Raw genomic sequence first — 23,402 nt, 5'->3', positions numbered from 1 at the left:
AGTTGTGGGATATTAGGGTCAACTTCTGTCATTGTGAGAATACTAGAAAAGGGAGACGTGTGTAAGGAACAGAACTGGAGAGAGAGAAAGAACAGGGAATAATGGAAAAGAAGAAGTATTGATCAGGTGTTGGAAAAATATACCTATATGGGCTAAATAAAAGGGGAAAAAAAGAAGAAAGTAGAGCAACAGAGATGAAAAAGATTTTTTAAAAGGAAGAGAGAAGTTCTGCATTAGTTGCACATGAAAATGAGCCTTTAAATCACAGAAAATGTAGTTCTAATGCAACAGCAGGATATGATCATTCCACTTGGGCTAGTAATACTAAGCTTGTAGTAGTAGATAACAAAAGAGTTATTTTCTGTGTGTATGAGGAAAAGCCATTTGACAGCCTGTCTAAATGAAGTCTAAAGACAAGTTATAGGAAGTACAGGGAAAAGTGTACCTTCTGGTGGGTTCATACTAGTAAATACTATTTCTGCATCTAGAAAATATCTTCTGAAGATTGTTAATCACCAAGTTGTGCATTTTGCCTTTCTGAGTCTGTATTTTGGTTTATAATTTATGTAACTGAACATACATATTAAAACTAGAAATGCTGGATTAGAATATATGCCGGCTGTTGAGAGAATAATATTGGGTGGGTTTGTGTATTTGGTCTTTATCACTAGGCATTTGTAAATATTTAAGAATGAATTGATTTCAAAATGCTGCACTATAGACCATATCTTCATGTTGGAAATTTGTAAGGTTCAGAGACATAGGCTTCAAGTAGCATGCTCCCGAGTCCACTCGGGAAAGATGTGTCTTTCAGTGTAACTGAGAGGATGGAAAGGAGTGGGGAAAATGTTCTGTCTGAATGCTTCTGTTGCAAGGTGCTCTTTTTCTTCATGCTGTTCGTAATTTATTGTTGGCTTTTTAAAAATCAGATATGTATGTAGTTATTCTAGGTGGAAGAGAAGCTTTTATCTTTAAAAAAAAAAAAAAGTTGGCAAATTTTGTGTTTGCTTCTAGAATATGACCAGCTTCCTCAGGCCCCTGCTGTTTGTCTTCTAACATTTTTGGATTATGTTATACACTGCTATTGGGGTGAGTGCTTTGTAAGGACAACTAGTCAGTGCCACAAGGAGCTTTAACCTAAATACACAAAGTAGAAGAACAGTAGTCTAAAGGCTATTGACAAAGTGTCTTTTTCCAGCTGTGCTAGTAGAAAAGGTTACTGAGTCCAGCTGCTTGACACAGTCCCTCTGCCTCTAGCTGCTGCCCTGAGTCTGCTGCTTAGAGTAGTTTTTATGACTGTTCCGACTTCACTTGAGGCCAAGTCAGAGAATGAATTCACAAGTAGCCTATTCTGCTCTTTGAGTTAAACTGTTTGTGTTTTGTTTGAAGCAGACCAGAAATCTATCATACTGTTTGCTCCGTAGGCTCTAGGTGGTCCTTCGCTCCATGCCAGACCTTAAATTGCCTGCCTTTTTGACACACAGACAAGCCTTAGAAGTAAAACACTATGTAGACTATCCTCTCCTTTCTTCTGCCTACTGTCCAACTTGCATTACCCTTGTTGTCTGAAAGAAAGAGGTTCAGTAGCAGTAAAAGTGAAATAGGAGAATGTTAGCGTGGATCCACTGAGACTGGTGGAGCGCTCTCAAGTTAGTGCAACCGGGTGTGCATTTCTATGGCAGGTAACACCAAATCCTTACAGTTACTGTGATTCTTTTCTTGTCTTCCCAGCCACCATTGTCGCAAACTCACTCTCGTAATCGCTCTCAGGATCCCACAGTGAGCCAGAGCCGGGATCCAGAGATGGCCGAAAATTGTTTGGATGTGGTTTATTTATGTGTTTGTTTATTCTACTTGTTTGTACAGTTAGTTTGTAACTGATTTAGCTCTTTGAGTCAGCTCACTGCATTAACATGTGAGCTGGCGTAAGGGACGTGGTTGCTCTCTGGTAGCCCTGACTTAGCTTGTTTTAAGCTGTCACAGAGCGTACCCCCTCAGTCTGCCCCGTCAGTTGGGTGCGTGTGTGTGCGTGAGGCTCTGGAACAGCAGTTTGGGGAGCAGCCAAAGGTATGATGGGCTCTGTCTCCTGTTGACATGTCTGCCTGTTGAGAGGGTAGGAACGGGCTTTGTGGTTTAGTAGCCAGGTATGCTCCAGCAAGAGAATTTCCTCTTGTTCCAGAGACGTGTCTTTCGTCTTTGGGGGTTTCCTGTGCTCTTGGCCCACGAGCTGAGTCTTGAGTTGAAGTTACCCCTGTCCTGCAGCGCAGGTACGCCCGTTGTAGCCCATGGCAATTTGAAAGGAATTGTTAAAACTTGGAGGAATTCCTTTCCAAGCTTGTCTTCTGCAGAGGCAGCAAGAAATATATTCATTATGTGGATTCACCCACTGGAAGCTAAGGCTGGAACCATTGATTCAAGCTAAAAAACTGGTTGCTGTTTGTTTGCAGCTGTGCATTCAAGTTGGGTTGGTTTGGCTTGAGTTCCTGGAGCCCCAAGAGTTTTATACGCCGTTGGAAACTTGCTTGTCTGCCACCTGACAAGTTTAGAACTTGAGTTCTGTCAGGACGCTTTTTCTTTAAAACTGTGGCAGCACATATACATATATATGTGTGTGTGTATGTGTGTGTGTTTTCATATACATACATCCACATACAAACTGTGTATCTATACATACATGAACATGCACATACGTATATATGCATGCATACTCTGTCCAGATCAGCTTATATCTTGTAAAGCTTTAATTCAAAGTGATATCTTGGTTTATGTGATAAGAAAAGCAATTAAATACCTAGCAAAGCAGAACAGCCTTGCAGATAAGCCTTCTTAGGCTATGTCTAGGTGTGATGAGTTGAGAAGATCTGGATACATGGTCTTCATCAAATGCTTGGTATGTAGTTTTAGTGGTTATAGCTCTCTGAAGTAGGCAGATAAATTTTGTTCATTCGGTAGCTTATGGTTTATCTGTTTGACTATGCTTGTGATTTCTGATCATTACTTGGTCTTTCAAAGGAAATTGAAATGAAAACCTCATCCCTTTCTACTGAAAACTTGAAAGCATTTCTTTGATATCATACTTATTTGGTAAAATGAAAAATCTCTTTTCTGCTTTGAGAATGGATGGCTAGGAATGTCTATTTATTTTTACCCTGTCTGATTTTTCTTTTTTTCCTTTTCTCCTCATATTAATTTAAATGGTACTAGTATCTTCAGAGTTGTCATATGGAACTCTCATTTTCCTCACTTGTTAATTGCTTGTGTCATCTCTGCCTGCTGCTCTGGAGGAGGTGTTGATTAAACCTAGAACTCGATATAGTACTCCCATTCCTCTTCGGGGGGTGTTTCTGACTTCTTTTTAATCATAACACTGTATTTTTCGTATACTTTCAATCTCAAAATCATTTGGGTTTTTTGAGTGTTCTTTACATTAACTTTGAGGAGTCGTATGCTGATACCAGGATCGTCATGTTGGGGTACTGCCTAGAGTAAAAGGGTTCTGCTGTTCAACGGGAGCTCTGCAGAGCTCCTGTCGCTGCATGGCTGCTTGCATTGCTGTAACGCAGTGGCATCCACACTGGAAGAGATGGTGTTGCGGAAGATCAGGTATAGGGCAGATGGGAATCCAGAGCATCCTACTGATGAAACTGCTGTCCCTACAGCATGTCGGCGCTAGTCTTGTTACTGGTGGCATTTTGTCAGCTGAGGGCTTTTGTCATTCAGGGAAGAGGCTTTTTTTTCCCAGACCACGCAGACTGAGTTTTGCTGACTTGCATCAAATTTGCATATGCATTTGTGCAAACAAGTCAACTGAAGTAGCCTGCCTGTTGATGCAGCTTTGCCATTCAGCCAGCTGCAAAGCTAAATAATTAACTGAAAAAGTGGTTAATGTCCAATAATTTCATCCAATATTGTTTCTATCAACAGACATCAATTTGTCTTTTCTTTTTTTTTTTCCTTTACTACTCCTCTGAGGTTTTTTTCCATCTCCTCAGTGGTGGGGAATGGCTGTGTGCATATGGCTGTAAATATTATGTTTATCTTAAAATTTAGATTCTTTGGAACTTTTTGTTATAGATTCCAAGACTGACTTTCTAGTAAGTCTAGATAAAGTTCCTTTAAACAATTGAGTTGACATGCTCAAAGACACATGGGCAAATTTAATGGCGGGTTTGGGTCAGATGGAAAAGGGTGGGTTTGTGTCCTCTCTCATTTCTTGCCTTATACTCCTTTATGCCTATCATCATGTCTGCCAGAGGTTCTGTGTGGCTATTTTTAAATAAGTTTTTCTAGTACAGAAGTTCACTAATTATTTTTTTTTCTTTCTTTTTCTTTTTTTCTGTCACCTATAGCATGTTTTACAAACACTTCGTACCTGTGCTGGAATAGCTTGCTTTAATAAGTATTACGTATTTCTGTTTTCTACTCAGCCCTTATGTTCTTTAATTCCCTCATAAATCTTGAGGAGATGGTGGCTTACTGTTAGTTAACCAATTTTTTTTTCTTCTCTTCTTTTGATGTGTCAGTCCTGACGGTAGATCATCTTAGTCCATCTCGAACTTATCTTTTGCCAGCATCCTGTGTGGGAGAGGCCGTTGCAAAGCCTATTTTTGCTTTCTTAGCTCTTTTTATCTAGTTGCTAATATCAAATTTAGTTGCACCCTTCCATTTTTGTGCACCAGGTCTTAGGATTTTTCCTATTGTTTTGATACATTTTCCAGTCTAATAGTGTCTGCTCTTCTAAAGCTTCCCCCCCCAGCCCCCCATCTGCTGTCACTTATTCTGCTTTATGTTTTTTGCCCAGGCTTGGATTCACATTTTTCTAGGATATGCTCATTTGGCCTGTGTAACCTCACGAAAATATTACCATTTGAACATAATGACTCTTTTCTTCCCTGGCTTCCTGTTCCCTTTCCTTGTGAAGTGGTATGTATACCTTCCGCAACTTTCAGACTCAGCCGGGAGCTAAACATGCAGCTTTTAATTTCCTCTCCCTTCTTGAATTGAGGATCTTTTGGACCGGCGGTGTCTTAATCACCATTTCTGAAATGTAACAGCACGGTACTGGTTTTGGTAGGATTCCTTCCATGAGTGTGGTGAACTCAGTTGTGTTACAGTCACTGTCATTTAGTGGTGAGCTAATGCAAACAGTAAACTGGCTTTCTGACATAGTACTAAGATCAGTCTAGTCAGGAGCAGCAGAAAAGCTTAGTTTCTTATTTCCAGGTAAAGAATAAACATGGAATGAAAAACGTCCCTTGGCATGTTCTGCTGTGATTCAGAGGCTAAACTGAAATGTAGATTCTCCTTCATCAAATTAAATTCCTCTTGCATTTGGCATGGTATTCCCCTTACTTCCTTCTCTAAACAGAGCTAGCTTGACTCTTCCCCCTTTTCCACAGTAACTGTGTGATGTCTTGTTTAGTTTGTGGGAATTGCAAGAGCTCTGATGTTTTCCTGAATTAAAGATGCCAGATTCGTAGTGATTTCTTCCTCCTTCCTGTTGTTCCTCCCCTCCTCCCGACAGCCACATACAGCCTCTTTTGGGCGTTGGTTTGTTTTTATTTTCCTCTAGGAAAAGACTCTTCCTCATCAGTCTTCATGGCAACGTATGGTTCCTCAGGTACAGAGTGCTTCAGTTGACTTCAAATGTAATGCCAGTGCCATTTTACCAACTGAAGGAGTAAGGAAGGCTGGACTGATCGTAGAGTGTGTTCTCTGCTTCTGTATCAGCTGTCTTCCCTTCATTTGGAGAGCATGATTAGAGCATGATTCTCTAAATTCCTTGCTGATAGTTTTCCATTTTGAAATACACTCTGTCCGGAATGACATGGCATCTCTGCATACATAAAATTGTTATGAAACACTAAGCACAGAGGACTTGATAACAAAATACTTGTTTCTTCATTTTTTTTTGTTAAGGTCGCTGTTGTGAAATGGAGTGATTAAGAAGTGTTACTCCAGAAGTAGAGAAAAGGTATTGGAGATTGCATCTTTTTTTCTGCAAAAAACAGTGCTGTCTTGAGACCCAATTACTCAAGAACAACTTGTCGTGAAAATAGACTAAAATCCTCGGCTTTAGCTTAGTTGTATCAAATACTTGGTAGAACTCCAAAGTGGTAAATAACTCAGTTATTTTCTTTATGGAGTACTAATCTTGTTTGCTTTGGCATCTAAAACCAAAGTCACAGCTTATTTTTACTTAATATACACTTTTTTTAGAGTATCCCTTCCATGCAGTAATACAGATATTTATTACAGAACCCAGGATGCTAATCGGAGACTGTGGACTCTGCTGTGTTTGGTGATCCCAGAGGCAGGGAGGAGTGGTGTTCACCTAGGCAATTCTGGTCAACACAATAGTCTTACTACTGATGCCAAAGTCCTTGTAGACATTGTGGCGAAGTAGTGGTTTTGAGGCAGTGTTTGCAAGGAGTGCGAGACAGGTGAGGGTCTCATGTTATCTCGTATGGCTTAAGGAGAAAATAAAGATGCATCTGGTCAAAGAAACAGGACTGGAAAATTACATTTGCTTCAGTGTTCTGCATAGGTGTGAGCAGCATAGTCAAGGCCAAAGGAAATGCTACTGTGCTACTAGCAAAAAGAGATTGTGTGCCTAGGTGAGCATTTTTCACCCATCTGTGTTGTTTTAAATTGTCATAATACCAAGTGGAAAAATGGACAGGATACAACTCTAGCTTTGATATAGAAGTCTAGGGAGAAATCTGTCATGCGATGAAGTAAGTTGATGGGAAAGGGGAATGCAAAAAGCTGTAGCAGGTTTTTGAGCTCCTTCAGGAGGGTACTAGAAATTATTTAAACGTGCAGTGACTTGATTTGTAGGTGAAACCATTAGCTAGTGATCTGTTTTTCTACATTGGTCATCCGTTAATCATGTTTTCTTTCTGTCATGGTTTTTATTGCAATGTGTGGTGGTTAAAATCCAGAAGAAAATGTAGTAACATCTTAAGTTGCCTGTCTTTTCAGTTAATTCTGTTAACAGCAAGAATTTATTTTTGCTGGTGACTGCCAACAGTTGGCATGCGTAAGATGACATCTTCAAAGTAAATCTTTAACAAACAAAACCACCTTTCTTCTGTAACTCTTAGTGTTAATTCCTGTCTTCCTACTTTTTCTCGGGACTGTTACAAGCAGTGCTTGTTTCCTTAATGTATGATTAGGTTTGCTGTGGAGGTTTTAACAGAGCTAAATTTTGAGACAGCAACCTAAGATGAGATGAGATGTCAAAGTGATGGGCTTACATGTGGTGGTTCCTGACAGTCCCCAAAACATAGTTCATGTAAACTTGTTTCTGCTCCAGCAGGACACATCCCTTTGACCGCTGTTGTTACTGTGTTCTCTGTGGACTTAGTGAAGGAGTTGCACGTGTGTGTGTTAAATTGAGATTTGCTTTCAGAACTTTCAGGCTGCTTTTTTTAGGAAACTCAAAGCTGCAACAAACTGGCAAGTTTTCTGATTGAATTTTCAGATCTGACATTGTCTTTAAAAGGCCTATCAGGTGCTAATATGTAATGCTGGGTTTTCACTGAACTGTTTGTATAGGATACCACAAATTAATTTCTCTCTTAGCATGGCTGTCAACCTCAAACGATTTAGCTATGTTTATAGTTTTATAATGGATTAAGTAACTCTCCTCTGGATTAAAAAATTAAAATCAAAACACAATTGATCATGATAATAATATAAATACGGTAACAAAATTACCAGACCTTCCAGGAGGCTTAATCTCTTGTTCTTTATGATTTAGTTGAAACCTGTGAAGCATAAAAGGTGGCCCAGAGTTGCTCTTCTCCTTTGTAATTATTTAAGGTTTTCTTAATCGTTGTGAGACAATCGGGAGACACCTATCTCAGTAAACCTGATGGCACTGTTACCTCCAGGCTCTTTGCACATTGGCTGCTTTTTTTGTAAAGTTCTGAATGCTTCTGCCATGGTGGATGCAACACACTGTTCCTGCTTGGGGCATCAGTAGTCTAGAGATGGATTTTTGCAAGTTTGTGTCTGAAACTATTGGTAGTCTAATTGCTGGGTTCAGACTTGGAGCTTGCTCTTCAGAAAAGCTTTCTCGTAGATAAACCTGAATGCCTTTAAACGCCTGAAAAGAACAAAGGTTGGGTGGAATACAATGGGAATTGCCTTTAACCTGGATGGATGGATAGACAGTCTGTGAAAGGCCTCAGGAGGATTTGAGCATGCCTTAAAAATACTAAAATAAAGTACCCATATTTAGATTCTTAGTTGGTCTGGTCCTCTGTGATCATTTATCCCTAAAAAGAAATACGAATTCTAAGTCAGTAAATAATTTTCTTGATGTCACTTGCTCACCAAAAGGATTTTGGATATGATTATGGTTTTGTCAAGATAGACATGTGCTAAAAGATCCTTAGACTATTCAGCAGCCTGTCTGGGAGTTACTGCTTTGTCATATGAGTTTATATATACCGTAGTAGGTGCAAAATGCAGTGAAGGAGTGGGCCATTTTATTGCACAGCTCTATCTTTGTTGAGTGGTGACGGCGTGAATGTTTTTTCAGATGTTCTTCTTGGAGCTGGCGAACTTTGTTCACTCCTTTTCGAAGAAACACCTCAAATGCCTTTAAGTAGCTAATGCAGAACAGGATCATGCTTTTCTGTGCTTACAAGCTCAGGTGCTGTTAGTAAAGGTATTTTCCATGGGTAGGCAGAAAGAGAAGCTGATGTTCCTGGGTAGATCTGCACCTCTTAAATTGTTGTCCGTAGTGGAGCGGTTTCCCTTGGGAGTCCTTTTTTGCATTTGTGAGGGTACATTTGCATTTGTACAGCAAAAGAAATTTTCTTCCCTGCTGTTTTCCTCATTCCAGTCTACCTGAAGCAGAGAAACCGTGGCTCCCGAGTTGCCATTAAGCTTCCTAAGAATACTTTTATTAATTGTAACTGTCTGTACAGTATAGTTTGACAAGATTAGGGAAGCATGGAGAGCACTTCCTATGGTTAAGCTTAAAGTTTTTCTTTTAATGACAGTTCTTTGGATTTGGCACGGTCTGTCTGCTGCAAACGTCTGAAGTAGAAACAGCGATGACCTGGCAAGCAGCACAGCACTGGTAAGAGGGTATTTGGGCCAAGGACTCGTAGCCAAGCTCTTACCTTTTTGCATAAGATTTTCTTTAATGGGAATGCAAAGCAGATGGGATTGTGGTTAAATAATTACTCCTTGATTGAGCGAGTACTGCCCCGAGGAAGGTGCTTATACAAGGAATGTCCCTATCATGCTGCATAAGAACAAGGACGCTGTGCTGAGACTGGGTGAGCAATCATCACGCTGGTGCTTTTTCATACTTGACTCTACAGACTTGTGCTGAAAGGAGTTGTTAACTTGAGTTTTACCTTAAACACAGCAAAAAACTAAGGCAGTCTAGCATAAGGGGCAATGGTGCACTTTGAACTGTGTCACGGGGCTTTGGATCTTTAGACCCAGGCAGCAGGCACCATCTGTACCAGCAGAGCAGGAACTATTTGTGGACAAGTCCCCCATTCCCATCCAAGCAGTGAATGCTTTGTTTAAAACCAAACGTGTATCAACTCTTGGGGACAACTGTAGGTTTTGTGGATTAATATCTGGTGGCCGGGTTCATCTTTTTGGGGCACTAGTGTATTTTTCCTCTCCTTCAGTTATTCCAGCACACTTCTCACTCAATTCTGTATAGAGACCACCCCTGCTGTCTGCAGGAACTTCTGTGTGCTGGCGGTAAGATTATTTTCCATTCCTTATGCTGTCTGTGTGTCTGAGCAAAAGTAATAACACAAGCTTAAGAGATCATCTGCTTTCTCTGGTGTTTGGTACTGTAATGGTGTTCTGGATATGGCAGCGAGGGGAACAGTGCAGCTTGATATGCTCAGCCTAGTCCATCTGCCCTATGCTGTGGAGTGCCATGGAGAAAGTATTTAGCCTGGGTGTCGAAAGCTCTGTAGCCATGCCATGGGGTGAGCCTGCACAAATAACCCTCCTTTCCATCAAGGTTAGTTTGAGCACCAAGTTGGTGGTTTGGTTCAGAGCTAGCTTGTGAGTCTTAGATTTAAGCATCTCTGCATGCTGTCTGTCCCTGCACTGAAGCATGCATGGAATATCAGGAGAATTTAGCTGCCAAACACATTTTAAAATAAAAATACCCCTGCAGCTTCTTGCTTTTTTGACTAAAATTCAGGCATATGGCCGTAGGCATACCAATAGGCATACCTTTGATGCCAGGTGGTCTCCCTGCCAAACGTAAAGCTGGTTCTCAAGAAGATCTTATGTGGTTATGCTTTCAATAGAGTGCCAGAAAGCTGAACCTTGGCAAAACTATGCTTTAAGCTGATGGTGAGAACAAGATTAGGAAGAATGTTTTAGTCCTGGATGGGCATTGTAGCTACAGGTAGACTAGATACATTTTCTTCTTCTAGATCTAAGTAATAGGGTTTTTTTATTTTGCCTGTTCCAAAGCAGTCTAAGCTAAATTAAAATTTAGATGTTCTAAAAAATTATTTGGGTTTGTGCTGGAGTTTGCCCAGCTCCCAGGTTATGGATTATTTGATTTTTGGACGCGTGTGCCCTAGGCGTTTACTGTTCTAGCTTGAGCCTGGTGGTGTGGCTGCAGAGGAAGAAGCCTGAAGGGGTTGGGAGGAGTGCCGCTCCTTCCCCTCTTTCCTGGTGACCTCTGCTTCTGCGGTTGCGTTCAGCTCTTTTCCTGCACATTTTGACCTGTGCTATAATCCTATCAGAGAGGGCAATTGCAGTCAGGGGTGAAGTCTTTTCTGGAAGATTTCTTGCCTAAGTCTGCACATCTGAAATGCTTTTGGCATTTGGTGGTAGAAATTGGCTTCTCTCGGGTGTTTTTGCCATGACTCCTCATACTCCGTTGTTCAGACCACCAGGGTTAGTCTTTCCATGCCGCTCAGAGTTCCTGTGGAGAACCAAACTGTAAACACCACTCTAGGTGGCAAACTAGCTAGCTAACATTTCTTTGCAATCCAAATAAAATTAAAAAAAACTAACAAAAAAACTCCCAGGTAACAAACGCATCAACTACATCTATCACTGTCATGACTTTATGAAGGCAAATGCGTCTAATCTCATCTATCTCTGTCACTGATACCTTTAAGTCAGCTTGGAACTGAAGGAAAATTTGTTTTACTTTAAAAGAGCTAAGTTATTGCCTCCTTGTAGCATTGTAGAATGAAACTTCTAGTTCTATAATTTTGAGTAATGCAGTACATTCGTAGTTGTAGCTAGAAATAGTCAAAATTTTTCAGTAACCTGAAAAATACTTTTAAAGAAACTATAATTTTTATATGGGTTTTTTTTGTGTGCTTTGTTTTGTTTTGTTTGGGTTTTTCTTGTTGTTTTTTGTTTTTTTGTGGTTTTTTTTTCCCCAGAAAATACAAAATTTTTTTTCAGAGAGGTTATAAGAAAGGTTTGTAAGGAGAGGGATTCATCCACACCCATTCCCCCCCCCCCCCCCCCCCCGTTTAAACTGATTATTTTGGGGAAGATGCAAGGTTTCAGGAACACAAATCCCACTTGAAACAAAAGCAGTGAATATAAGGCTATATCTAGGTCAAGTTTGAGTTAATAATAATAAACAACTTAATAATCCAGAGAAAAGTTTGTTTATGGGAAAAATGTACCACAAATCTCGTAACTCTATGATGACTCCAGGATTTTCTTGTTTTGGTATTAACTCCCAAGAATCTGGGGAGAAGGGAACGTTCTTTCTTTGAGGGTATCTGTTAGGTTTCTTTCTGTCTTTTATTGCATATTTTCAGCGGTGTGGCTTCAGCCAGACAGTTTCCATGAGGAATAATGATTCATTGGGTAATTTATGACATACTTCGGGATGTGCTTTGGACTTCTTCTTTTCCTGTTTGGGAAGAGGGACAGGCTAGATGTGGAGATGTTTTGGAAGCCTTGGCTCTTGTTTCTGTGTCACGGTTTAGTTCTGTTTCGTGTCCGTGTGTGCGAGGAAGGGCTTGTGCATTCTGGAGTTCGTGCCCTCCCTCTTCTTATTGCTCCACGTTAACTGTCCTCACAAAAAATGTCACCTCTCCCTGCAAGACTTGCCTTTCCTGTATCCTTGGGCAGTTGCAGATACAGCAGTAATAGTGGGGATCTGTTGGATATGCAGTTCTTGTGAACCTTGTCTGTATGTTTTCTTTATTAGAGTAGCTGGAATTTAATTTGGTGCTGGAAATGACTGTGAGATAATGCATCTTTTCCTGAGACAGAGTGGGATGCTTTTCTAGCCATGTTAAGGATTCATGCAATAACATTGTTCCATGGATGTGTAATACAGGTTTGAACATACTGACATGATAGTTTAAAACAAACAAAGAATAAATAAAAATATCTGTACCGGTTGGGAAAAACAGCATCATGAACAAGAGAGTGGGAGAGTCTGGGCTGGTATTATATGTCTTGTAGTGTAGCCTCAAGAGAAATGCTTTAGCAGCCTACAAATGGTCACCCTTGTTTCCTTTTTTGCTTCTGCTCCAGCTGAGTGTTTGTGAAGTAGAGTTTCAGTGGTGGCTGCTGCAGTGGGACTCGATTGTGGTTGAGATGCACGCAATGTGAAGTATAAATATTTAGTGACAGGCACAAACATGAGTTAAATGGTGAGAATTAGGATCGCTAAGAACAAGCTTACAGATTGCCATTTTCAAACAGTGACCTGTTTTTTACCTACCATTGTATTTTTAGATGTCTTTCCTTTACTCCCACCTGAGATTTTTTTTTGTGCCCTTAAGTTAAGAGAGCAGAAAAGACTAATTGGGCCTGTCTGAGAGGATGAGGGGAAAAACAGTGGGGAAGAGGTAGGGTGGCACCTCAGAGTGGGTCTCCTGCTGACAGGTGAGAAGTAGAAGGGACTAATAACTGCTTTTAAAATCTCTCCTTTATCTTTTTCAGTTTTATTTTGCCATTCAGGCAAAACAAGCAGCAGTGGTGGTTCAAAGAGCTGCTTCGCTTGGGTCTAGTTAAAGATGCTTGCACAAGTTTACTTGCTGGGTCAAAGGCTCATTTGAAGTTTTACAGCTAGACAAACTTACACTATCCTTGTGCTTTTCAAGCTGTCGTCTTTGCTAACATGCTTAAAAACCCTGCAGCAAGTTTTGTGTCAGAAATAATAATGAAAAGATGTCTTCCTTGAACATCAAAAGTTATTCAGGCTGATTAGCTTCTGTATGTGAGTGTGCTTCGTTTTTTTCGGGTGGCTGCATAAGAAGCATTTCTGTATGAAGTCCCAATTCAGTGTGATGCTTTGCATTTTTGAGAGTTAGCTGAATTTGTGTAGAATACAGGGAAATCTAGGATTTCTTTAGATCAGGTAAGGATGGGAAAATACCATAGAATGGTTTGGGTTGGAAGGTACATTCAAAGATCATCTGGTCCTGCCATGGGCAGGGACACCTTCCACTAGACCAGGTTGCTCCAAGCCCCATCCAACCTGACCTTGAACACTTCCAGGGATGGGGCATCCACAGCTTCTCTGGGCAACCTGTTCCAGTGTCTTGCCACCCCCATGGTAAAAAATGTCTTCCTCATGTCCAATCTGCACCTACCCTCTTTCAGTTTAAAATGGTTGTCCCTTGTCCTGTCACTACGGGCCCTGGCAAAAAGTCTCTCTCCGTCTTTCTTACAAGCCCTCTTTAAGTATTGAAAGGTGGGTTGAATTAATTAAAAACACCTGCTTCCCACACCTTTTAATGGGTAGGTCTCTTCTGGATGTTGTCTAATGAAGGTGAGGCCTAAAATGGTAACCTGAATATGGCCACATGTTCTTAAACTTTTAGTCAGTAAAGTTAAAAAAAAGAAAAAAGGGAGAAAAAAACCCCCAAACTGTGCAGTATTTGACGGGAAGCCAGTGTAACTCCCTTGAAACTGGAGTGGCATGCCTTAGTCAGTGAAGTATGAGCTAAGAATCTGGCAGAAGCCTTTTGCACAAAGGAAGGCTGAGAGAGTCTCTCAGGAAGCCTGTACGCTGCTAAATGTGGCATGTTTGAACATGAGACTGACATCATTGTGAGTTCATAGTAGTGAAAGAACAAAGTATCAGCCACAAATTAGACTGACCTAATTTTTAAGTCACTTCTAAAAACTTAATAGCACAGTGTGTTGCTTGTGCAAGCTGTTTATTTCTATCCCAACCTCTGACTACTTAATTTAAACTACGAGTTAACCCTCTAAACTGTCGAAGGAGTTGTTCAGGAAGGTGTGTGTGTGTGTTTGAGGGGTGCTGCAGACTTCCTTCCTTGGCTCTTTTTCCACTCTGACCTCAATCTTCACATAAAGGAAGTGATTAAGGACCACCCATCATATACCTTTATCCTTCAGGATCAGTTTCCTGGAGGTAAAAATCTCAGGACTGCGTACCAAAACCTAACTCATTCCTATGGGCTGCTCACATGCAGACTGGAAGTCTGTCTGAAAATGATCAGAACACTTGCCAGTGGTATCAACAGGAATTTATGTATAATAAGTAAGTTATTATAAAACTTATCAGTATTATTTACTGATGTATCCATGATTGTACATATAACTGGTGCTTCTTCCATTGCTGAATACCTTGAGAAATACCAGGGTCTTGCAGTCTGCAGGTGATACACTTCTTTCCAGGTATTTTAGTTGGCTCCGTGTGCACTGAAATTGATCCATTCTGTTGATATATTACTTCAGTTATTGCAAAAGTATATTGAACTCTTCTCGCTTGGGATTACTTTGACAACAATCAATGCCTTTCTGGTTGCTTTTTAGAGGACTGTGTAAACCAGAGCACCTCTACAATGTCTGGAGAAATATAAAATCTTGTTTATAGATTCGTACGGAGCTGTGCATACATGTAAGCACATTTCAAACAAGATAATACAAATGTAATTTAAGGGAATACATGTTGTTTCTCTTTGCTATTCCAAATCCGGTTAGAAGCCCAGAAAGGTTGCTACAGAGCATTTCTTATTGATGCTGGTCTTTGGCTAAGGTGCGTATCAGATAGTAACAGAATTTACTCCTTTGATTTGGTAGTGCATGCTTTTGCTCTTCAAAATTTAAAAAATCCCGGTCCCTTTTAATTCTTGCAAACTAGATGTAATGGTGATCATATTTTGTCAGTTGTTCTTAAGGGGGATTAATATATTTTGTGGTTATGTCATTCTCCTTCGTCTACTTAAATGGTAATATTTATAGTGATGTAAGAGGTACAGCTGGGGAACATAAGTCACCCTCTCCTCTCTCCTTTCGTTGTAAAGATACGTATGGCTTCTCTTTTCAGATGTGTAGTTATCATGCTAGAAATGTGGCTTTAGCACTACTGCAGGTCTTCTATAACATGATTCAAAGTCAGAGAAACACTTGAGATCCTTTGGGAAAGACGTACCAGGGCATGTTACCTGGAGCGTAGCTCAGTGAGATACCATGACTTCTGCTTTTGTTCCTGAACTGAGGCCCTGTTGGTACCATCTTGTCAATCAAATTAAAGTATGAAAGCGATTGCAATAAGCAGGCCGTCAGAATTGCCTTTGTGGGTACAAATTAGGTATGAAAATATGCTCTGTTCCCAGTGTGCGTGAGCTGTCAGGAGTCTTACACCATGGTGAGAAATTTGGGTCCCAATCGTCTGGATCTAGGAGTTTGTTAATTTATTTTCTGGGCCTCGTCTGCAATTCAGCAGTCACTCCATGTCATAGCCTGAACCTCTTCCTACTCTGCACAGCCCAGAATGGAAGACCTCTTAACAGGATTATTGCAACTGTTTAATTTCTGGGAACACCTAACAACTTGGAATTATTCCACCACATTAATGGGGAGCCGTTGCTGTATACCATTATACCTCTACATTTCCTTCTCTACACCCACCTCGAGATACTTGGGCTGCACAGTGTTTGTGGACTCACTGTTTTCCACCATCTATTCTGTCTCTTTGACATATAAACATCATTTAAGGAGAAACCCAATTAAACTTAACTGCTTTACTGAGTAGGGCTGAGCTTACATATGTGTAATGTCAATGTTTTGTTGGGCCCAACATCCCTTTTGAAAATGTTTCTGTGTGCTTTTATCACGATGTGGCACACACTGCTCACAATATTGATTTTGTTTTGAGCATGCAGAGAGTTTTTTAAATGAGTTTGACAATGGATTTAATTAACACTTGGTAGGTTGGGGTTTTTTTTAAACTTCTAGATGTTTCTCTGTACAGCTGACGGAACATGCATGCAGCGCAATGCAGCACTGTATTTTCAGACACAAGCAGGAAGAAACAAAGTATTAATGTTGACAGTTTAAAAAAAAAAGAAATTCCTTCCAAACTTTCTCATGCCCTGATGTGGAGGGGTTGAATGTGCATGTTGCCTTCCGGGAGAACTGGTGTCATTTCCTCAAATGGGTGAAAGACCAGAACATTTTAACCCACAGTGTACCATACCGTAGAAGCAGTTTACAGGTCTCTGTTCTTAAAGGAGATTGACTCACTGTGTTCTTTAGTCATTCAATTTAATTTAAGAGTCATTAACAAGTCTGTTGCAAGAAATTCACCCCTGCCTTGCCCAGAAGCTATTCTGATTTATTTCACTAATAAAATTACCATCATTATCCTCTGCCTTTAATCCGTCCTGGTTCTTGTATGAAGACTTCAGATCCACCTTCTGTTTTCATCATACAGTGACCACAAAGCAGATCAGAGTTGCAGATTTTTTTCGAAATTTTTGGCTCCTTATTTGCAGACCCATATTTGAATGTCTCCCCCTCGCTCACTAGGCAAAAGGCCTTAAACTTAAAGGCTATCCTTTATTTGAAGACTCTGAGGTCCCATCTTATCTTCTTTCATGGGAAGCCGTTTAAAGAAGTAGCATGGACTATAACAACTGCTGCGCTTGATATTTAGGTAGCACTTCTCTTCAGGGCACTCCTCCTTTCAATCTGTTTCTCAGCAAAATATGATCATGTAAAATACAGAAGTCACCATTCATATTGGTCTGCAGAGCTGCAGAACGCAGTCAGTTGATTTGGGATGTGTGGATTGTGTAGTAGATAGAAACCTTGGTATCATGAAAGGGGCTGCTGTAAAGCAGTCTTGTTCTACAAAGAGTAAGGATATGATGGGATTTCAACAGCTTGAGGATTTATAAAGTAGTTCAACCCCTTAAGGTTTTCTGGTTTTGTAGGTTGCGTCTTTGAATTGAAAACTAAAATACAGTTGCTGGTAGAGACTGGCAAGCGTGGACTTTGCCAGTTGTCACAATTAAATGACAGATCTTCACCATTCGGTATACAGGACCCAGATAGCACTCGCGATGTGTTTTGTGAGGATAGGCAGCTGTCCTCTGTTTTAATTCACTTTGTGAATTCTTATGTTACATGCTGTGGCTTTGGGTTGGACCTCTTCAGACTCAGATTATGTAGAGAAATAAAATCATTTTATAACTTATTGCAAACTTTATAAATTTTATGCCACATATTTCATACAAGATTAGATTTTTAGGAAAGGACAGGATTAAACTTTTAGGAAAGGAGAGGTAGGTACTGAGGTCCTTGGAAGGCTGCTGTCACGCTTGGCTGTTCAGTCTCTTCCTGGCTTCTAGCTTGGCACCAGAATGCCGTAGCTGTGGGAGGAACGCTCTGTGTGACCCAACTGGTTGGGTTCGTTTAGCTGCAGTTTAGGGAAGGCCCTGAGCAAGAGAGGAGAAAAAAAGGCTTCCATTTCTAATTCTGGAAAATGGAAAAAGGTATTTAAATAAGGCCTGGAGGACTTCTTATTTGCCAGAAGTAAGTAAAAAGGCAAGTTTATATCCTTTTGTAATTCACCCTAATTGAAAGGATGTATATTTATTTTCCTAAAGTCAGCAGAAAAATCCTGGCCTCTTAATGATGAAAGACTTTTTTTTAAAAACTTTCTCCTAAGCACAAATAGCTGAAGTTTCCACTTTGAACTTGGGTGGCTCATTCATATTTCACTTATATGGTAATATGGTATCCTCTCTCTCCCTCCCCCTTCTTACCACCAAGGCTAAAAAGGAGGAGGGGAGATATAAAATGTTTCCGAAAATTACAGGAAATGTCTGTTCCTTTAACAGCATTGCCAGGGAATTTCCAAATGCACTTAATGCTTATGGCTGAACTTGCAGCAGCTCGGTCTTCAATCATGAGTGGATCCTGTTCTAAAAATGTGACACCTCTTTCCACTAAACTATGTTGAAATTAAGTATATGCTTTGTTTCTCATCTGCTCTTCAGCAGAATTAATTCCGCCCAATGGTGAGATGAGGGCTTTTATGGGCTGCTTTAAACTCCTGATTTACTTCTATTCATTAAAGTTGGGAAAAAGTAGTATATAGTTTCCTGAGGTGGCAGCTAGTTTATTTGTAAGGACTTTGGGGAGGCATGGATGGCAGGTACTAGTGAATGTGAAGACTACCTGGCAGTTTTCAGAGAGACTTCAGAAACTGCACGTGAAGCACTAAGAAACAAAAAGGGAGATGCTTTTTGTCCCAGTACTTTGTTTCCTTGGACTGTCACAAGGTGGTCTCTGATCAGAGGGTCTTGTCTCTAGGCAGAGCCTAATCAGTGTTAAGCACTAGGTTATTTTTAATTTCCAGGGATTAGATTAGAAAAGGGGATAGCAACAAATACGATGAGTAGGATGAGCTTTCTCTTTGTTCTCCATTGCCTTCTGCCGCTGGACTAGGAACAGGAGCAAAGGAGATCTGCAGAGCCTCTTCCTGGGGCTGGAAAGGGCATCTGCCAGCCGGAGCAGGCAGGGGGAGAAACGGACCTGGCACAATCTTCAGCAGATCTTGTCCACCTCTCCACCCTGCTGCTCTCATAGGAGTACATACTCCTGTGTGCTAACGGTGGACAAGTGGGACCTCCTAGGGACAAACACATGGGTCACAGTCGAGGTGTCTGTCCCATTGAACAGAGTGTGTTCTGGGTAGCAAACTCTTTAATTATCTGTCCGAAGGGCTCTAGCCCCATATTCTACTGTTGGCGTTGGCAAGGTTTTTTAGAACAGTTGCCTAAAGACAGAGAGGCGATTCCTGTAGCTCCTTTCCTTGTGAGATGACGTGGGTTTCGCATCTCTTCGCCGTCATAATGTGCTCGGCCCTCTGCCGTGGTGGCTCTTCGTGGTTGTCGTGTCGTTTACGACGTGGTTCAGAGCCACTCCTGGATTTCGTAATAAGGCAGTGCTTGGCAATAATTTATTGTCATGGTTTATGTTACAGTGATTAAGCGTAGCTGTCATCTCTTGATAGTGATGATTTGAATTTTGTTTTTAGCTGCCCAGGAAACCATTTGGAATTGACACTAATGTGTTTATTTTTACTTCCTCATGTAAAGGTTATTATTTAATTTGTTCACATAGGAACATCAGGTGCTTTGTATAGAAGTTTTATGGGTATGACTGTACGTAATGATTGGTGATGCCAGTGTTACCAGTTTCAAGTGTTGGCTTTTTTAGCATGTGGGGAGGTAGGATTAATTACCTGAGATGTTCTGTTTCGTTAGTCTTTGTCCATACAAAATATATGTGTAATCGGACTTACTTATGGCAATCTCCTCTATTAGTAGATACTGAACAAGAGTTTGTGAATTTGCTTGAATTCATGCAAATGCATCACCCTTGAATGCTAGTTAGAGATCAGTTTTCTAGCAGGGAGATGTGTCAAATTGCTTGGAAGGCTACTGTTGGTTTTTTTGTATGGTTGTTGTTTTTTTAAAGTATCTCCAACCTTTTTCTTTCTTCTTTTTAAAGATAGTGGAGAGATTTGCTGTGGGTTTTTTTCTTTTTTTTTTTTTTTTTTAGAAAATCAGTATAACATAACTTTCTATTTCAGATCCTTTCCATGTAAACAAATGGTAGCATTTATAAATCTCTTTTCACCTAGGTTTTCATGTGTTTGGGGGAGTTTTATAGCAAATGACTGCACTGAAAGCGTGAAATCTGTTTTCTGGGGGCTTTTTTGTCTTGTAATAAGGATTTTTTTTTTCCTGTGTTTAGGTATTTCCCTCTACTGGCCTTTGTACGTGGACCACCCTCTGTCCTGTTCAGCCTGTTTAGATTTTGACTTAAATGTAGGTGAGTAATTGCTTTTGACATGAAACAATCATGAATTCATATAAAAGTACTCCAGAATTTTCAGTTGCTTTGACTTGAAAGTCATACAGGGAGAATCATCTTTTAAAAATCCATTGACTCTTTTCCTGGTTGCCTAGTGTCCCAGGCAATAGGAAACTAAAAATGTTATGTATTACAGTATTTGTTTGGAGTGGATTAGGTAGGCTTTCATTCTGGGTGTCACAGAACTACATGCTGTGAACCTGCAACAAAAAAGTATTTTGAAATGGAAAGAGCTTCTTGCTTGTATGGGTGGAGAAGGGAGTCCCCAGATAAAGTCTCTAAGCTGTTGAATAGAGTGATGTAACATATCGACAGCATGTTCTAACATTTCCCATGAGCTCACATTCAATCAGTCAGGTTTCCCTGCTATAATACTTAATAAATGTTTATTGTTCCATGTGAACAAGTGAATGGCAAAGCTTGGCTTCTTGGTGAATGCAAGTGATGATAATCTGGCTTATTGCTTAGAGTTGGTGATGGTGCATGGATGATATTTGCAAGAATGTTGCACGTATTTGAGGGCTACGTTGAGTAGGTCAGCAAAAAGTGGTGTTTTGGTGGTGTGGTTTTTTGTTTTGTTTGGGTAGTGGAACACATTATATTATTTCAAATACCACTATTTGTATGAAAAGCAATATCTTACTGTTACCTAATGTAAGGTCCATTCATGTTGCTTAGCCCAGCTGCTGTAGATTGCTGGTGGTAAAAATGTCACTGAGCAGTAAGTGTAGAAATAGAGTGAGCTTAGAAATCTAAACTGGAGGTCTTTTGTGCAGCTTATTCATGGAAGTTGATTTGCTTTCTGACTCTCTCCAAGTCTCAGTTTTCAGATTGGTGAGCACAATGAAGTGGGGTGACTTTTCTTTAGAACTAATAATCAAAACTGAGTAATTAGTCAAGTAGGATGAAGGACAATAGAGTAATGAACAGAAAATTCTCCTTCATCTGTTTTTTTTTCCCCGTGGATCATACTTGCCTTTCTCGTGAATATACACTGTGTAATCTAAAATGCATGTGGTTGCTGTTTCTACAGGGAAAAGAAAATTAACACTATCCATTTTGACTGCATATATCTGAAGTATAGATGTGCTGAAAGTAGGAGAGGAGAGAGCAGCCATTCTGATCATACAGATAAGGAAAGCAAGGTGAAATTCTTAAAACTGCTTCTTTTTTATGAACATGGTACATAAGTGACTTTTTTTTTTTTTTTAATTTTTAAAAAAATGTGTGTGTTTCTACTTGAGTGAATTCTTGCTGCTCTCCACTCTTGCACAAAAGTGTAGCGTGCTTGGGAGGAAAGTCTGTGTTCTTCCACCCCCCCAACCAATGTGAGGAAATGATGTGCTTATGAGATGATGACACTTGTTTGAGTCATCTGAAAAACTAAAAGACACCCTCATTCCACTCAGCTGAGGAACAGGAGCCCTTGTTAACACAGCTCTTCTTTTAGATCACAAGCATTTTTAAGCTCGTTCCTGTGTGGTCTGCACAATGGCAGGCAAGACATAGGCTTCTTGTAACTTCAGTTATGTATTTTTTCCCTTTATTACACAGTTGTTACACTGTTAAACTGTTACACTTTATTACACAGTTGTTTATCTCTGGAATTTATTGTCTTACTTGCTGAATTCAGAAGTATAGCCATTCCTCACTGTCACTTAGAAATCTTATTTCTCTTGAGCTCCATAGACACTTTGTGTTTCTCGCTACTGATGAGTAGCAACTTGAGCAAGGATCAGCCCTCTCTCTCCTTGGTTGTCACTCAGCGTCTAGTAGCATAGGTTACAAGCATCTGTCCAGAACAACTTTTATTTCCATCTTTCTGAGGCTGGTGAGGGAATGCTGTGGCTATCATAGATGTTGTGGGGGAAAAAACATCTTGCAGGAGTGGGAATTCACCCTGAGATCCCTGGATCAGGAGTTCCTCCCTGATGCAGGAGTTTGTGTAGGCTTGTCTGTTGAGTATCACATGTGACTGTGGTGATAGGGACTGTGCTGAAGGTACTGGCACCAGCTATTGAACCCCTGGCAGCTCCCAGCTCAGTAACACTGAAGCCAAATACTGCTTTGAAAACACCTGATGTGCCAGCAGTGGCATGTGTCCTACAGCTTAGGATCTCCTACCTCTGTGTTTTGATTCAGCTTTTGGCTTTCCTTTTTATGCTGGTGTCCATCCTGAGAAACATGAAAGGGAACTTGACTATAGGGGAGGATAGTGTTTTTCTCATACATGCATGTGTTTGCCTCTAGAAAAATACATGGGTTTGAAAAAAATCAGCTCTTTCAGGTGTCTCAGGCTGGCTCAGGCCATTCAGGACCTTCTGATATTCAGATGCTGTATTATTTTGTTGGTGTTTTGCCATGCAGCAGTGACATATGTGGGAGTATTGCTGTAGGCACCTGACAAAGCAGGCGCTAGTGAAGTCAGGAACAAAACTGCTGAGCGTTTATGACACCAAGGTTCAACTTTAAGGTTATCTTCTTATGTGAGGTAGAAGGCTTTCAGACACTGTAGCAATGCTTCTAGAAGCTCTTTGCTAGTTCCTTAACTGAGCTAGAATTAGAGTGTTGTTCTGAGAGTTTTAAAAATACATTCTTGCTAAATCTGCCTCTTTCAAAATGGTTGCTATTATATGAACCAAGACCTGAGGTAACTCAAACAAGCATCGTGCTATGATGTAAGGGAATTGCTTGGAGTCAAAGTGGTACAAGTAGAAATTAGGAGTGCATGCAAAATGTGAGTTATTTTGACTGAAGAATCAAACACACAACTTAAGTGCCAGGTTTCCAGTTATGTGGTTGCCTGCTTCGCTCCATCTTAGCCATTTGGGATGGGGACAGGAATCCCCGAGGCAAAGAGAGATCCTGTAGTTCTGTGGCAGCATTACACATACCTATTAGAGATCCACCGTTGTTTGTGTGGAAGATGGTATGGTTTTTGTTGTTTTGGTTCTTTAAACAGTATGGAGAAACTGTAAAGATACTCGGCAAGCGTGGAACAGATCTTTTTAGCTTTACAGTGAGTTTAAAAGAAGAGGTAACAAGAAGTGCCACATGTTGCAGTCCCTCTACAAGGAGGAAGAAGCCATGCAGTATTACCAGTGTGTATGTGAATGACTTCATGCAGTCTTCTCATAGTTAAATTACAGATCACTTTTCCGTAATCCTGATTTCAGTGTAGAACATCCTGTGGCTAAGATGGTTTCCTAGCTTGCAGATCAGCAACATAATGACCTGTTTAGAGCAAAATGTTATATTGCATC

The 23,402-nt window shown here is 40.4% G+C and overlaps 1 protein-coding gene across 9 annotated transcripts in view; it reads left to right on the top strand.

Moving 5' to 3' along the window:
- DUSP16 (dual specificity phosphatase 16) overlaps positions 1-23,402 on the top strand; it is a 68,830-nt gene that overhangs the window by 9,503 nt on the left and 35,925 nt on the right. For 4 of the 9 annotated variants that reach the window (XM_049822372.1, XM_049822373.1, XM_049822371.1 and 1 more), the window contains exon 2: positions 20,020-20,097. The gene's annotated coding sequence lies outside the window, so the exon portion shown is untranslated. Of the gene's footprint in view, positions 1-9,017; positions 9,098-20,019; positions 20,098-21,172; positions 21,285-23,402 lie in introns of all 9 variants that reach the window. The other 5 variants (XM_049822380.1, XM_049822375.1, XM_049822376.1 and 2 more) reach the window with 4 other exon arrangements.

Source organism: Accipiter gentilis, chromosome 18 (genome assembly GCF_929443795.1).
Source record: "Accipiter gentilis chromosome 18, bAccGen1.1, whole genome shotgun sequence".
In the NCBI taxonomy this organism is placed as follows: Eukaryota; Metazoa; Chordata; class Aves; order Accipitriformes; family Accipitridae; genus Astur; species Astur gentilis.
This window is presented reverse-complemented; position numbering and strand designations above follow the sequence as displayed.